A 15,438-nucleotide genomic window follows, 5' to 3' on the forward strand; every position below is an offset into this window, starting at 1 on the left:
AAAAATTTGAAATACTTCAGGAGCAATTGCTGATGGTTTTCTGCCTAGAAGCAAGATAAAACAGATTATATCTGCAATTCTGAGGCACTCTCTTAATTCTGAAATGGTAATGTTTTATAAACCTAAATGCAGTTAAATGGAAGGATAGATAAAAATGGATAATAAATTATCCTGGTTTATTGTATGTCTTTTGATAACATTTTCTAGACATGTGTTTGTAGGACTGAGGTTATAAATCTACAGTTTTAATTATAGAATTCTGAAGTTAAGAATATTGAGTCTATGCTGTCAAATCTTTAATTCTGGGATGTTTCTCCCCTGTTAATAAATGGAATGATTTTGCCAAGGAACGCCATTGATTTTTTTTTTCCATTTTGCATTTCATTCATGACCACTTTGATTTTTCAGAAAAAAAACCCATTTCTGCAACAACAAAATTTGTTGGAGAGTTGAACTTCTAGTTACTTTTACTGCAACATCCTTCTTACTTCATGGTAAAGTTATTCCATAGGATTTTCTCTCTGTGTTGTGACTTACTTTAAAAAGGACAATGGACAGAAAAATCATGCAATTCTTACAAATCTCTGACATAGAGGTAGAATGCTTTAATGCAACATAAATAGAAAGTTTTTTTGTAAGACTTTGGAAAAATTATCCTGTTTAGGCTGCAACAGTCCATAGCAACACAAATTCATCTTCATTGTGTCTTTATCTTATATCACAGGAACCTTTGGTAGTCAGTATATATTAGCCGTCTTCCTTCTGTTTATTATAAATCTGAATTAAAATCTCAAATCCTGTTCCAATAACCTGCTTTATTAGCTTTATTGTAGGCATGAAATCTAGTTCATAATGTTCTAATAGAGGAGAACACTTAATGGTTGTATATAAAAGTAATTTCATTCCTTTAGATGCTTTATTGAGCAAGGTGCTTGAGGACTAAAATTATCCATAATGTTATCAAAAGAATGTAAAACATATTGAAAAAGTTTCATAAACAACATAAAAATGTGCACATTTCTGTTATCAAGAGGAAAGGTCACGGAGTAAATGCAAACTGACAAGTTTAATTCTAATATTAACTTTGAAGGCACAATACATCCTCTGAAGTGGCACAGTCACAGGCTTATTGGAGAAATGGTGACCCATAAACCACATGACTGATCTTCTTCCCAAACTGCTGATCACACTTTTCAGTGGCTTTCTGGTTTCCTGGGCAGGTGTCAGGCTCTGCTCCCTGCCAGGGCAGATCATGGGGTCTCCACCAAAATCAGTGCCACACATCCCTTTACACTACCCATGGCTCTGGCACATGGCATGTATGGCATGGGATGGCAGGTGTGGTTGCAAGCAGTTTGGAAAGATTTTTAGAATATAAATCAATTTGTGAATAACAGACTGACAGAACAAGGCTTGACCGCTGCAAGCAAGACAGCCTGCTAAGTTTGGTGTGTAAGGCTTAGTGTAGTGGGACTGAATGCCATAAATAATTCATAGAAAAAGTTATGGCTCTCTCTAAAATAATACATATATGGATATGTATATTCATTTTTGTTCTTTAAGGATTTTATATATTCTCTAGTCTGCACACAAGTAACACTCAGAAGTCAGAAAACATATGACTCTTCCTACATTGCTAATAACCCAGAATATGAGACTTCTGCTCTTTATATGCTCTTTTCAGTTGTCCCACTGGAGTGATGACCACAAGAAGTAACCATTCAGTCTCACCCATAAACCTCACTCTATTTTACAGGTAGGCGGTGTAATCAGAATTTTTTTTTATGCCTAGTCTCCACATTAATATCCATGCTAGAAGTCATAATTAAAGCTAATTGCTATCTTCTGTTGGGCCAAGACTCCAAAGTGGACAAGCTGTATCCTTTGCTGACAGCTTTATTGTCTTTCCAGCAATACTTGAAAAATTAGGCCCTCAGTTATGAAAAGTTATTTTCCTCCACTCACATGATTATGAATTATGCTACAAGTGTTAAAAATTTACTGAACTTAGACATATCCATTCTGCTGCTTTTGCAGTTGTCTGCACTTGATTTTAGTGTGTGGGGTTAATAAATTTTATAAAAGCAGGTAAATATGTCAACAAATTTGTAGTTATTGAGTCTAATTGATGCTATTCTGTATTTCCTTATGCATTACCTATTGTTTGCAGGATCTATTTCATCTTTCAGCTCGTTTGAAGTCTTTTGTTTTTTATGTAGGGCCCTCATGAATATTAATAATCTTTTTTTACTGTAATAAGTAAAAAGTCTATTTGAGATCCTATTTTAATAATTAGTTTTGATCCTTTTTGTTGAAATTGAAAATGAGATTAAAAACAGATTTCATGTTGATACTCACCCAAGACAAACATTATCTCACTAAGGAATTACCATCTTCTCTATTTCAGTCACTGCTGTGGAAGGGCTGAACTGATTTTCTGGATTTTTTTAATGGTATATGTACCACTTGTCTTGTGATAACTTTTGCAGCTGTCAGGAAGTTTAACCCTTCCTCTCCAGAATTTGAAATCCGTGGTCTAATGAGGGATAACAGTATGGTCTGAAAACACATGTAAGTTCACTAGACAGTCCTGCTTCAAGCATTTTTTATTTTTGCATATAACATGCCCTGCAGATTATGAATCTTAAGTATGTGGGATGATTCTTTTGCAATCAATCCATGATCCGTGCTGCTAAATCACATACAATAATCTAAATTATTTTAATAGTAACTGTCACAGTAAGTGACATTGAGGAATGACATAGCCATAATATTAAAGCTGTCAGGAAGCACCTTTACAAACTTTCTGATCCTCAGAATGTTTTCAGTTCACTTGTCATCTTTAATTTTTCAACTATAAAAGCCAAAGCTTTAAAAGAAAATAGTGAAAAGGCAGCTACACAAGCATGCTCTGCTTAATGTCTTAGGCTTCTTTGCAGCTCACATAAAAACAAGCCCAGCCTTACCTACAGTGGGACCTGGCTCTCCACACCCATCCTAGCCCACCTATGGCAGCAGATGCAGTGCCCGTCTGGCTGGAGGTTGTCCTCTGAGGGCCACCCAGAGGAAGATGTGGCCAGGAACTGTGAGAGGGTGAGCACAGGCTCGGCAGAGCAGGGCAAGCCCCACAAATCACAGCACCTGCCTTGGAACTAGCTCTGATCCCCAGCTATAGCAAAAGGCAATTATAAGCCCCTACTATTGCACGTTGTCAAGAAAAACAAAAAAGAAAGAAAGAAAGAACAGCAAGAGAGAATAAAAAAAAACAAACAAAAAACCAAAAACCCAAGGGTCTGCAGCTTGCAAATGTTTGTAAGATTTCAATCTGTAGGCTCATCCCAAACTCCTGAGGACCTGAATCCTACCTCTCCTCCCCTCTCCCTACATGTCAAAGCTTACCTCCTACTTCAGAGAGCTATGTACCCTTCCCAGCCCAGCCCTTGGCACAAACAAGGTGCATAAGAAGACAAAAACGGGGAGCTGCCATGCTGTGCTTTGGGTATGAGTCCTTAGCATTGCAGTGGGGTGGTAATGCCAAATAATATTCCAAATACGTATTCATCTGTCTTTAACTATGAGGCACCTGCTCGTTCAGAGGATTAAGGCGTATGTTTGTATCCCCCTGTGTTGCTAGACTTCTTCTGTGAGTGTTGGCAGAAGAAATGCAGGCTCGAATTTTCACCTTCAGATTGGAGCTATTTTTGTTGTATCAGTGAAAAGGCCCAAATTACAAACAGCCATCTAAAAGTACAGAAGCATAATTTCCACCGTCAAATTAAAAAAGGTTTAGTCAGACATGACAAAAAGCATTTTATGTGAGCTTCATGAACATGTTCAGAAGAAAGGATGGGTTTTCAACAAGCTGAAAAGGGACATATTAAAAGCAAATGTAATGAAGCTTTGGTGCTCTGGTTCTGTATAGCATGCTGAAGGGATTTTTCATGTCACTGGGGTAGAGAGCAGTGCTTCTCTTGAAGCATTTCCCTAGACAGCCTCAGGAAATCAAGCTGTGACACACATCTGGATAGCTCTGTACACAAATGGCATCGCATTTAGAGACGGAGTTGGCATGGAAAAACCTGTGGTCCATGCACCATTACGCTTTTCTGCAAATTCTCAGCTCAACAAGAACCTTAAGTAGACTGAACAGCTTTGTCAGCAAGTGACTATTTTTCTGTGCCACAGACCATCAGATATAAAACTTTACCTGGAAACCATCTACAGGACAGTTGGCTAATATCTGACCATTTCGAAAAAGATATCAAATCACAAAACTTCCAAAAAGCACAGTAGGAAATATGAAACATATTGGAAACATATTGGACCATGGCATGATCCACTGTTTGCACTGAAATAATAGGTGTGGAAGATTAATACATTCAGAGAAATCAGAACAGCTCAAAAATTCATTGGAGTGGAAGTATTTAAGCAGCTGAAAGGGTTATTCATACAAATTAGATGTTGCTTTACTGTTTATCCCTAAAGGAAGAAAGGTTTCATAACTTTGTGGGAGAAGCTGTATTGCTCCAAGGCTGCAATACGCATCTTTTTCAGTCTATTTTGTGAGAGGAGTTCTAATTGACAGCGGGATGGGACTCTAGCCTGCTTTATGGAAGACTGATTTAAGTGCTTTAGGTTATATGGTGTTGCAGTTAGATAAGGCTGCTCCTTGCAGGAAGCCAAAGTTCACAGAGTTCTAGGGCTGCTTCAAGTCGACATTGTTTTTACAAGTTGGGAAAAATCTGTTTGTTAAAATAGAATTATTTTTTCCACTGAAACACAGAAGGACAAGAGAGTTAGAAGATGTCTTCCTGTTTGTGAGATCTTTTCTGGGCTTTTCAGGGCTGGAAAGAAAAAAAAGTCATTTGTTCTTGGCTACCTTTCTGGGGCCACACACATACTCTGCCTGTCCAGTTGCCTGCTTGGTTTGTGCTTCTTTCCACCCACAAGCTAATGCAAAGCTTCAACCAAATCAATGCCCCATTTCCTGGTTTTGCAACCAATTTCCAGTGAAATCCCTCTAGCCATATGGCTGAGCTTCCAATCCAGCCTTCCTATATTGTGTTGAACCTTGGGCGGTGGCTTGTCTTGTTTCAATCACCACTAAATAAATGAGGCTTTAATTCCTCTTTCATTTCATCTAAAAGAAAGACGATCAGCATGCCCTTCCACTTCAGTGTGGTCTGGGATTGTCCAGACTTCACACTTGCAGGCAGCCACCAGTTCTGTCCAAAAACACAATATGCCTCCTGCACATTCACGTCAACCAGACCAAGGACAGATGTTTCTCTGGTTTTACTGCACTTTTGGCCTGGACTGATGAGCCATTATAAGGCAGAATGGCCAATCTGCAATACTGCCTTCTCCTTCACATGGACATAGCTTTCCGATTGAAAATCATCTAATTTATTTTAATTTGAAACATGGGAGTGTATGTGTTCTATCCCAAACTTTGAACAGAAGTATTTTCATTTCAAGCTAAAGAATATACATACTTGGCAGCGCTAACTGGGAGATCCATGTGGACTTATTTAATTTTTCAGATTAACGCAGAAATAAATTTGATGGCAATGGATGAAAAAAATGCTCTTTATTTTACAAGCATAATATGGTTTTAATATGCTGGCATGTAGTTAATGATGCGTAACATATTTCCGTTCATCAAAGTCAGAAAATGGAATTGCAGTGGAGCCATTTGTTGTTTTCTCATTGAGAAGTAGGAAGAATGTGCTCTGTGCAGTGTCTGAATTACTTACAGAATCACAGAGTGGCTGAGGTTGGAAAGGACCTCTGGAGGTCACCTTGTCCAACCCCCCCTGCTCAAGCAGGGACACCTACAGCAGATTGCCCAAGGCCCTGTCCAGATGGCTTTAAATGTTTTCAAGGAGGGAGACTCCACATCCTCTCTGGGCAACCAGTGCCAGTGCTTGACTTCCATCACTGTAAAAAATGTGGGGGTTTTTGTGTTCAGATGGAGTTCTTTGTGATTTAATTTGTGCCAGCTGCCTCTTGTCCTGGCACTGAGAATCACTGAAGAGAGCCTGTCTGTCTCATCTTTGCTCCTTCCCATCAGGTATTGACATACATATGTAAGATGCCCTTTCTCTCCACCAGACCAAGCAGTCCCTGCTCCCTGAGCCTCTCCTCCCACCTCAGAAACACAGATGCATTAATGATCTCCAGGGCCATTAGCTGGACCTCTGCAGTACGTCTGTATCTTTCCTGTACTGGGGAGCCCAGAGCTGGACCCAGCAGTCTGGCTGTGGCCTCACCAGTGCTGACCAGAGGGGAAGGATCACCACCTTTGACCTGTTGACTACACGCCTCATCATGCAGCCCAAGGTGCCGCTGACCATCTTTGCAGCAAGGGCCAGTTGCTGCAGTGAAGGTCACATTGCTGGCTGGTGATCAGCTGCTCATACATCAGAACCTCCAGGCCCCTCAGAACCCTCAGGCTGATCCAGCTGATCAACCCCCAGCCTGTACTTGTGCTTGAGGTTGACCATCTCTAGTTACACTTTGCAATTTCTTTTTATTGAAGTACATGAGATTCTTACCTGCCCATTTCTCCAAGCTGTCAAGGTCCCTCTGGATGGCCACACAACGTTCTGGTGTATCTGCCACTCCTCCCAGTTTTGTCTCATCTTCAAAATTGTATTCTGCCCCATCATCCCAATCATTAATGAACAGGTTACAAGGTACTGGCCCCCAACATTGAGCCCTTGTGTGCTAGGGACTTAGGGGTGGAATGTAAGAAAATAAAGATAGTGCAGAAGGTAGTCTCACACCGGAGGAGCTGCAGCTGTACTAATCACCAAAGATTAGGAACAGGCCTGCCCTTAATAGGCCACATCTCTGTCCAATAAGAAGAGTGCTACAAAAGAGAGTTTTAGCTAGCTGAGAAGAGAGATGGAGTTTGTTGGTTGTGATGTGAAGAAGAAGAAGGAGTCAGTGCTGTGAGGAGCTGCCCATGAGAAAAGACTGAGAAGGTATGAGACTTTTGAAATACGATGACATCAACTGGCCCCCAACATTGAGCCCTTGTGTGCTAGGGACTTGTCCTCAGCTGGACCTACTGCCATTGACCACAACACTCTGGACCTGGTCATTCAGGCAGCTTTCAGTCCACCTCACTGTCCTTTTACCTGACATATATATTGACAGCCTATTGATGAGGGTCTTACAGGAAATAATGTCAAATGCCTTTCTTGCCTTGAAATGTTTAAGGGTAAACAATGTTCACTGCTCTCCCTTCATGCACTGAGCAGGTCACGTCGTAGCAGAAGCCTGTCACTCCCCTTAAAATGACAAGTAATGTATTTCATGCTATTTTTTAAAGGGGTCAAGCTATGGAGCCTGAAAAAGCAGCATTTTATGATATTATGACAAGATCATAATTCACAATAGTTTATTTAAAGTCTTTTCTGTACAATTCAATAGATATGCACAACACATTGTTATTTTTATAAAATTAATTGAAATTATTCACTAAATAATGAGACAATCAATAAATAAAAGGTCAGGAGACAGAAATGGCTTTTTCATTTACATATTTAAAACAAAAAAAGACATTTTCTTATCATCAGTGAAAAATTGCTCTTCTGACTTGGGCAAAGACTACTAAAGTAAATTCCTTTCACTGAATGAAAATATGGTGTGTGTTGAATTTAAAATTTTAAACAGCATGATGTGGACATGCAATTATAGTCACCGCTAGCAATAAACGACCAGTTAGATCATCTGGTCAAGTCCCCTGCCAATGCTAAATAGAATTTTGCATGCAGTTTTTATTTTTTTAGGCAGTTTGGACACCTTCAGTAAATGTGATAAATACATGTTTAAATAAAAGTTATTTTGTGTGTCACAGAAGCCTGGCAGAGAAAAAGAGAGAGAGAAAGAGAAGTATCACTTCAAACTACTCACTGTTGATACATTGGGTTAGTCTCATTTCAGCTTTACAAGGAAAAGCTGACAAGCTTTAAAGGAGTCCTCACTGCACAAAGAAATCGATGGTAAAGTGCACATTGATTTCAATAAATCTCTTTCAGTCACCAAACCCTATATTAGCTGGGGAAGGGATGCTGCCTCTTCCTGTCTTTTTGTCTTTAAACATCACGTGCACTGATGATGGTATAAAAATAAAGCTGGAGATAGCTTTAATCTCAGGTAATAATGGTCTCCAGTTTGAAAGCAATCCTCAGGGACTGGCAAATTTTAACAAACACTGCCCTGGTCCCTCTAACAAACCCCAGTTTAAAATGACCAGGCAGGGACAAAGCTGCTTCTGTGGTGTAGAGTTTCCTTTACTGGAAACGGAGCATTTAAACAAGTGCTCTTGGATTTTGCTGCAAGCAGGTGAGCTGTCACACCAGGATACTTTTCAGGAACATGTTGCCATGGCACAGAAGTGAGGATTGGTGCCATGGTGGAAGGTCTGCAGGATGTCCATGGGGCCAGAGGATGCCAATAGCCAGGGCTGCCAGCTGATGTGCCAGTTATGGTGGGGATGCAGAGACTTTGCAGGAAGACCTTCCTGCAAAGAAAACACCATCTGCATGGTATATTACTATAGTATTCATTACCACTTTTATGTGAACCTAAACTTAATTGCAAATCTGTGCCTCTGGCCTCACTCTTAGAGCACAGATCTCAGGAAAATGTTGGACTCCTCCTTCAGAGTATGAAGTTCAGCTAGTGCCAGTCCCTCTCCCACCACTTGATCTCCTGGAAGTGTGTTAATAAGCAGTGGCAGATGAAGCATTATTAATTGGGTTCATTTAAAGTAAAAAAACCCACCTCTGCCACACAAATAATACAGAGGGCCCATAAAAGTTTGGATATATGAGGCCAGCCCATACTAGAAACTGCTGAAATGTGTGGAAATAATGATGCTCTCTGGTGTAAATGGCTCTTTAGAGTGATGCTGCAAATTCTTCCCTTCATTCATCACCCTGTGCTCACAGGCTCTGTGCTCTCCTGAGCCAGCCCCCTGGGATATCCCGTGTTCATATCACGGTCAGAGATGAACATCCTCTCTGTCGCAAGGATTCAACTTTTTATTGCCTATTACCACAAGTTGTCATGTCAGGTTACTGTAAATCAGATTAACATTCCTCTAATGCAGACTTTGCAGGGAAAACTTGGCAGGGGACTTTCAGAAAGGGGTGCTTGGATGGTAGTTTGAGTAAGGAGAGACTCCTATACAGCATGCTAAAAGCACTAACAACAATATAAGCAAAAAAAAAAAAAAAAGAAAAAAAAAAGCCTTAGAGCTGTTACATCCTATTAGGTAACGATGTAACAAATGTATGTAAGCCACATCCCGAAACGTGGCTTTGGAAATAGGAGCAGAAAGCACCAGCAGAGGGTCAGCGTGATTTATTTCTGTTTTACCTGCCCCAGAACACCCTCATTTCCTGATGAACACAATGGCTTGGCACAACTTGAAGCCCAGCAAGTCAGATTTCTCTCAGCAGACATCCTGATCACTCTGATAGATATTTTAGGAACTCGCCATTAGTTCCTTTAATTAATGCCTCTCCAACAGGGACTGGCGTGGCCTTTTCCCACATCAGCAGAACAAAATACACTTCAGCCATTTTGTCCGAGGGCTGGGTGATCGCTTATGAATTACCTGAAACCAGTTCCCCTAAAGCCCCAGGTACCTGCTGCCACCTTGGCAAAGCACCAGCTTCCCCCAGGAGCCTTCCCAAACCTAGCACTCATTCACTTTGTCACCTAGCACGCACTTGTTCTACACACGTGGCTCCTTCCTAGAGACCACCTTGACCTTAGCAGAGATAAGAAACCCTTTATAGTGTGGGGTGTACTGTCAGTCCATTCCAAAATAACCGGTGGAAATCTGTGGGGCATGGCAATGCCACTTTCCTGCTCACAGCTTCACTCCTGCTGGGCAGCCTGGTGCCCAGCTGGAGCTGTGTCTCCGCTGACATCGCTGGATTCCTGCTGATGCATCGGCCAGGGTGGTGTCCCAAGTCACTCACCTTGTCCTGTGCACCTCTTGCATATCAATTTGCAAAGCTGTAAAAGTCAATAGCTGTACATAGATCCACAGTAGGGAAAAAAAAAAAAAACAAAACCAAAAAACCACAAATGCAGGCACCTGGGAAATTTGCTGGCCACATAACTCCCTTCAATAGCAGGATGTTCTCTCTGAGCCGACCTAAGCATAACTTATCAGAGAACATTATCTCATGTGCTGAACAAAGCTTTCCCCACTGGAACTTCAACCTTTGCCACTGGAAGCTGGCACACCGTGCCCCGCCTCCAAAGGAGATCTCCACCACGGGTATCCTTTGAACTCTTAAGACTACATGCGATGGATCTCGGCAATTATTTGCACTGTGGGCAAATTTCAGGCAGAGGTGCCAGCAGGGGCTGCTGGCTGGAAGCAGAGGGATGCCACAGCCCTTCCTACCACCGCCTTGCACTGTGGCCTTTGGGACACAGGCCTCCCTGCCCTGTCGCTTGCGGGAAGGAGGGAGACGGCCGTCCCTGCTGCCGAGCAGAGGGATTTGCTGGGCACTGCGTAGCCAGCAGGCTTTCTAAATGCAGCAGTTCTGGCTGCCTCCCACGGGGGATAAGTCAGCCTCGGCGTGATTTACAAACCTTGGCAGGGTCAGGTATAATCTTGGTGTTAATGACTTAGGCATGACACCCAAAGCTCCTGGTCTGGGAACAGTCTTCCGCTTGTCTGGAGGGACTTCTCACTACCATTTTGCCAAATACAAGTCAGCTGAGAGTGGTTCTGGTTTTTCCTCTGTATGCTTTGGTCCAGGAAATTCTCACTACTATATGGGTATTCCCATCACCTCCAAATGTGGCTGAAAATTTTCCATCTTGAGATTGCTGTGTTCCCAGGAGCCAGCAACCTCACTCAGAATTTCAGGGTGGTTGCTCCCAAATCTAAGGGGGAATTTCCACTCTTTGGAAACTGCTTTTTCAAACTCCCGCCAGTGCAGCTGCATTCTTGTTTCTGTCCCACAGCGCACAAATGCTGTCCTTCTATGTGTCTAGAGTGCACTTGTGAAGGGGCTACCTATAATTTAAATAGAAAATCAGATTGAAAAGATGAGGTGCTCAGGGTTTTTTTGTGGGCAGCATTGCTCGGGATGCCCAACCGGCCCTATCCTCTAGCTGTTGCTCAGAAGTTTGTGGTTTCTCTGGATCTGTCACGGACTACTCACCCGGTGACATCCTGCCTGAGCTGCCGTTGCCTGCTCGGGCATGTTCAGATGGTTCGGACGGGGCGGCAGGGTCTGCATTAAAGCCTCTCAGCGCCTGCTGCGGCAACGAGCTCCGCCTGAGCCTAACAGCACGAAACACTGGCAAAAAGTAACCTCATGGACCCTCTTTTAGTACTTTCCTTCTTCCCCCAGAAAAGAAAAAAACCCAAGCCAAACCAGGGACCGTGGTGGGGTGGCAAGAGGAGCGGCTGCCTCGCACGACTCCTCACCTGCCCCAGCCGCCAGCACCGCGCAGGAGGGTCCCGCAGCGCGCTGCCCACCGCCGCCCCCGCGGGCGCTCCGGGCGGGCGGGCGGAGGCGGGGCGGCGGCGGCTCCAATGGGGAGGAGGGGGGCGGGCCGAGCCGTGCGGTGCCGAGCCGAGCCGAGCCGAGCCGAGCCGTGCCGTGCCGGCTGCCGGAGTCTGACGGGCGCTGCAGGTGGGAGCCCGGCTCCGCGACGGCGCGTAACTTCGCTGGGCCGGGGCTGTCCGGACTAGCCTTCTTTGTGGAGAGAGGCAGGAGCCGCGTCCCTCCCGCAGCGGCGGCGGAGAGCGCCTCCCGGGACAGGCTCAGGTGAGAAGCCCCCGCTCCCCTCTCTTCCCCGGCCGCCCTTGCTGCCGCCCCGGCCTGGCTGCGCTCAGCGGGGCCGCGGGTGGCGATGCGCAGCGGGACCGGCGAGCTGTCCTTGGCTTGAGGTCAGCGGGGAGGGCCGAGGGGCTGCGCTGCACCCGCGGGGCGCGCTACCGCTGCGCATCGCTCCGCGCCGCTGCGCGGGGAGGGAGGGCTTGGGTGGCGGGGCTGCGGCGCGGGGGCGTCTCTTCGCCTCTTTCCCCTCTCCGCAGTTCTCCTTTTGGCAGTCCCGTGCCCCCACTCGTCCTCTCCGTGGGTCGTTTGGGGGGGTCTCCGGTGGCGAGGCGGACTTGCTGCCCGCGGTGCGGCGCGGGATGCGCGGCGCCGGGCGGTGCGGTGCGGGAGTGCCGCAGGCGGGGTATGGCTTCTGCCGGACCCTGTCCCTCAGCCGCCCTTCCCGCCTTTCTGCCCTCCGCGGAGCGCAGCATCTCCGCGGAAGATCAGCCTGGGCGCTGGGACGCGGCGGCGCCCGCAAAGTTACGCGCGGTTCGCGGCGGGCGTGGGCTGCGGGGGCGCGGAGGGGCCGCGCTGCGCAAACCGGAGCACGGCCGGGGGAGCATCCGCTGGTAAGCCCGGTCGGTGCTGATGAGGCGCCGAAACCCCTTTTTGGGGCTTGGGGCCAGTCGTGATGAAGCCGCAAGGTTTTGCGGACGGCGGGGTCAGTGCTGCTTTAGCGTTAAAAATGTTTAATACTGGATATTAATGAGGTGTTCCCCACCTCCCTACCCCCTTTTCCCTACCTTTTCGGATGTTTAAAAAACCCGAACTACTCAGCTGGTGACATTTACATTTCTGTAGTAACGGCAATTCATTAGAAAAGTGATACTAGCAGGAAAATGAAAAGTAGTAGTAATGGAGCCCCGGGGTGATTGCAGATAGCGCCGAGGGACCGAACACCCCCGCTCCCCGGCAGCGGACAGCGGCGTGGGGGAGCCGGGGGCGTTTGGGAGCCTGTGGGAATGCGGGGGGCTGGGAGCGCAGGGTGCAATGCAGAACTGGAAGCGCCGAAACTCTGCATTTTGTGCATAGTTCAGTGCTGGGTGGCCATTTTTCTAATCTTTTTCCTGTCAGGCTGTTGGACCCCCAAAATGCTCATTTGGGACTTGAAAAAAACACCCCCTCAGGCCCCCCTACCCTTTTGTTAGGGCTGTTATGATGCCAAATACTTGCATTTTTGTATTCCAAACGGGTGATCCTTCATCAAGCTTTAAACCACGTTAAGATGTAGCTAACCATTTGTGAGGAGGATCTTTCCCCCCCCCGCTTCTCTCTGGAGTTTGCATGTTTGCTCCTCTGTTACTTCCAGGGAAGGATTTAGTCCCTAGTATGATGGCTGAAATGGTGGCACGCAATTCAACGTGCTGCCAGATGCTTACCTTCTTTCAGAGTTTGGGATAGGCTCAGGCAGCATTAAAAGCTTGCTAAGAGGATACTGTTTTATGGTTTCCTCCATTTTTTGGGATCTGCTAGAAGCAGTCTAAAAATACTGGATCATCATTCCTCACACTTGTAACTACAAGACTTTCAAAGAACTGTTCTTAGATATGCAGCTTTTATTTTTCCCCCCTTTTTTAACCTTGTGAATTATTGGTCCTGGTACTTAATAGGGAGCTATTCTTGTATCATTCTTGCAATTTGAAGGCATCACTATTGATTCTGAATTGAGCAGTTTTTAGCATCAAATCTTCATTATTACACAGGGTTGGGTATTTTAACTTGCTGAAGAGATACCCCCTGATGTTCCTAGAAGCACCCAACCTGTGCCAAGTGCCACAAACGTGCAGTTCGTGCAAACTTGTCCAAAAAATGGCCTTTTTTTTTTAAATTGGGAAACAGATGATCACTATCTCAGTACTACTACTGTCCTTCCTGCAGCAGCATTTATTTCAGCATATGAAGTTTCTTGAAGTCCCTTGCTCAAATATTGGTTGCACATTACTGCCCAGAACTAGCTTAGGAAGGCACTTTACTATCTCATGCAACCTTATCTGCCATTCCACAACTTCATGACAAACCCATTGGAACATGAAATGACCTTGGAAAGGTATCTTTCAATCTGACACGAAGCATTCCCTTAACAGGGAACAGCACTGCTCCACAAAGAGCTGATGTTTTCAAATTGATGCTTCTAAACTGATTTTATTGGGTTCTTTTTTTTAAGAAGGAAGGGAAATGGGTGGAATATTGAATTGGAAAGGAAAATATTTTTTAAAAAACAAACCCACTCAGCTGAAGTTGAAGCACCACTCAGCTTTAGAAGGAGGTGTATTAAGAATGTACGTATGATAGTGATACTTAACTCTAGGGTGAAAACAAGTCTTTAATTTTAATCAAAGGAAAACAGCATTTCCTCTGCCAATTTTGATTTGCTCATTCATAAGATCTTCAAAAGCCCAAATTATTAGTGGGACTAATTGAAAGCTAGTTGGGTGTGTCAAATGGAGAAAAGAAGTGATGAAGTCTGAAGGAAACTTTACATTTAGTTGTATTGTTCTTGATGTCATAATGTGAAGCTTCTATATGGAAAATACTCCAGGACCCTTTCAGTCCCCAAAATGCTGCTCCTCTGGACAGGCTGCAAGAGCACTTGAGAATCAGCAGCAGTCAAGGGGGAGCCTTGCAGCTGCCAGGGGAATTAAGGGAGAGGGTGCCTGGCCGGTAAGCTAAATGGGATTTTGGCCCAGATGCTGGACTTGACACATCAGGCCTGGCAAAAGGGTGGTGAGTGCTTTTGTGCCCACGGTGATTTTGCCTCTCAGTGAGGTGGTGCCTCCTGTAGAGCAGTGAGGAGTCTCAGCCTCCCACCGCCCTCCAGCCTCGGGAGCTCAGGGTAGGAGTGCCACCTGCTGGGTGCTGAGCCACTTTATACCAATTATACATCGTTTATACATATGCATGATGCATTTGTGTTTACATACACATGCTATGATTATGTATGTGCTTATTTGCATGCAGGTGTACAGCTTTTCCACAGACATGTTCTTGGGTGAAACTATGAAACCTTGCTAAGACAGACCTGACATTCCTCACCTTCTAAGGACTTAGCACAGCTTGTGTTTGGTGACACTCAAACAGCACTTGGGCTTTGTATTTCAGGAGTAAAGGGGAAATTTTGATACTGATGACATTTAATGCTGCCTTTGTTTTACTGAAGGCAAGTGGGAATTTTCAGCTGCATAGCTCATGGCTCGTGGTGTGGTAAGCTCTCACAAGCACCTCAGTGGTCAGGTGCCAGGCTGCTGAAGTGGAACTGAAATGGAAGCCCAACAAACCAAACTTTGTCATGTATCACTTAAATGTAAAATCTTCACAGCACTGCTGATTTCATATCTTTCTTCATCTTACACATGTCCAAAAGATTTATGAGCATCCCACCTGGATACAAAATATCACTTCTCATTTAAATTAACTGCAGACCTATATGACTTGCAGAATATTGATGGACTTTTTTTTTCCATTTTAAAGAATACGTTTTTCATATTCACTCTCTAACATTTTCATAGAAGAATAAAATATTAAAGTTTTGTTCTGACCCAGAATTGCTACTGAAGGTGACACAATA

This window comes from Haemorhous mexicanus, chromosome 1, assembly GCF_027477595.1.
Source record: "Haemorhous mexicanus isolate bHaeMex1 chromosome 1, bHaeMex1.pri, whole genome shotgun sequence".
In the NCBI taxonomy this organism is placed as follows: domain Eukaryota; kingdom Metazoa; phylum Chordata; class Aves; order Passeriformes; family Fringillidae; genus Haemorhous; species Haemorhous mexicanus.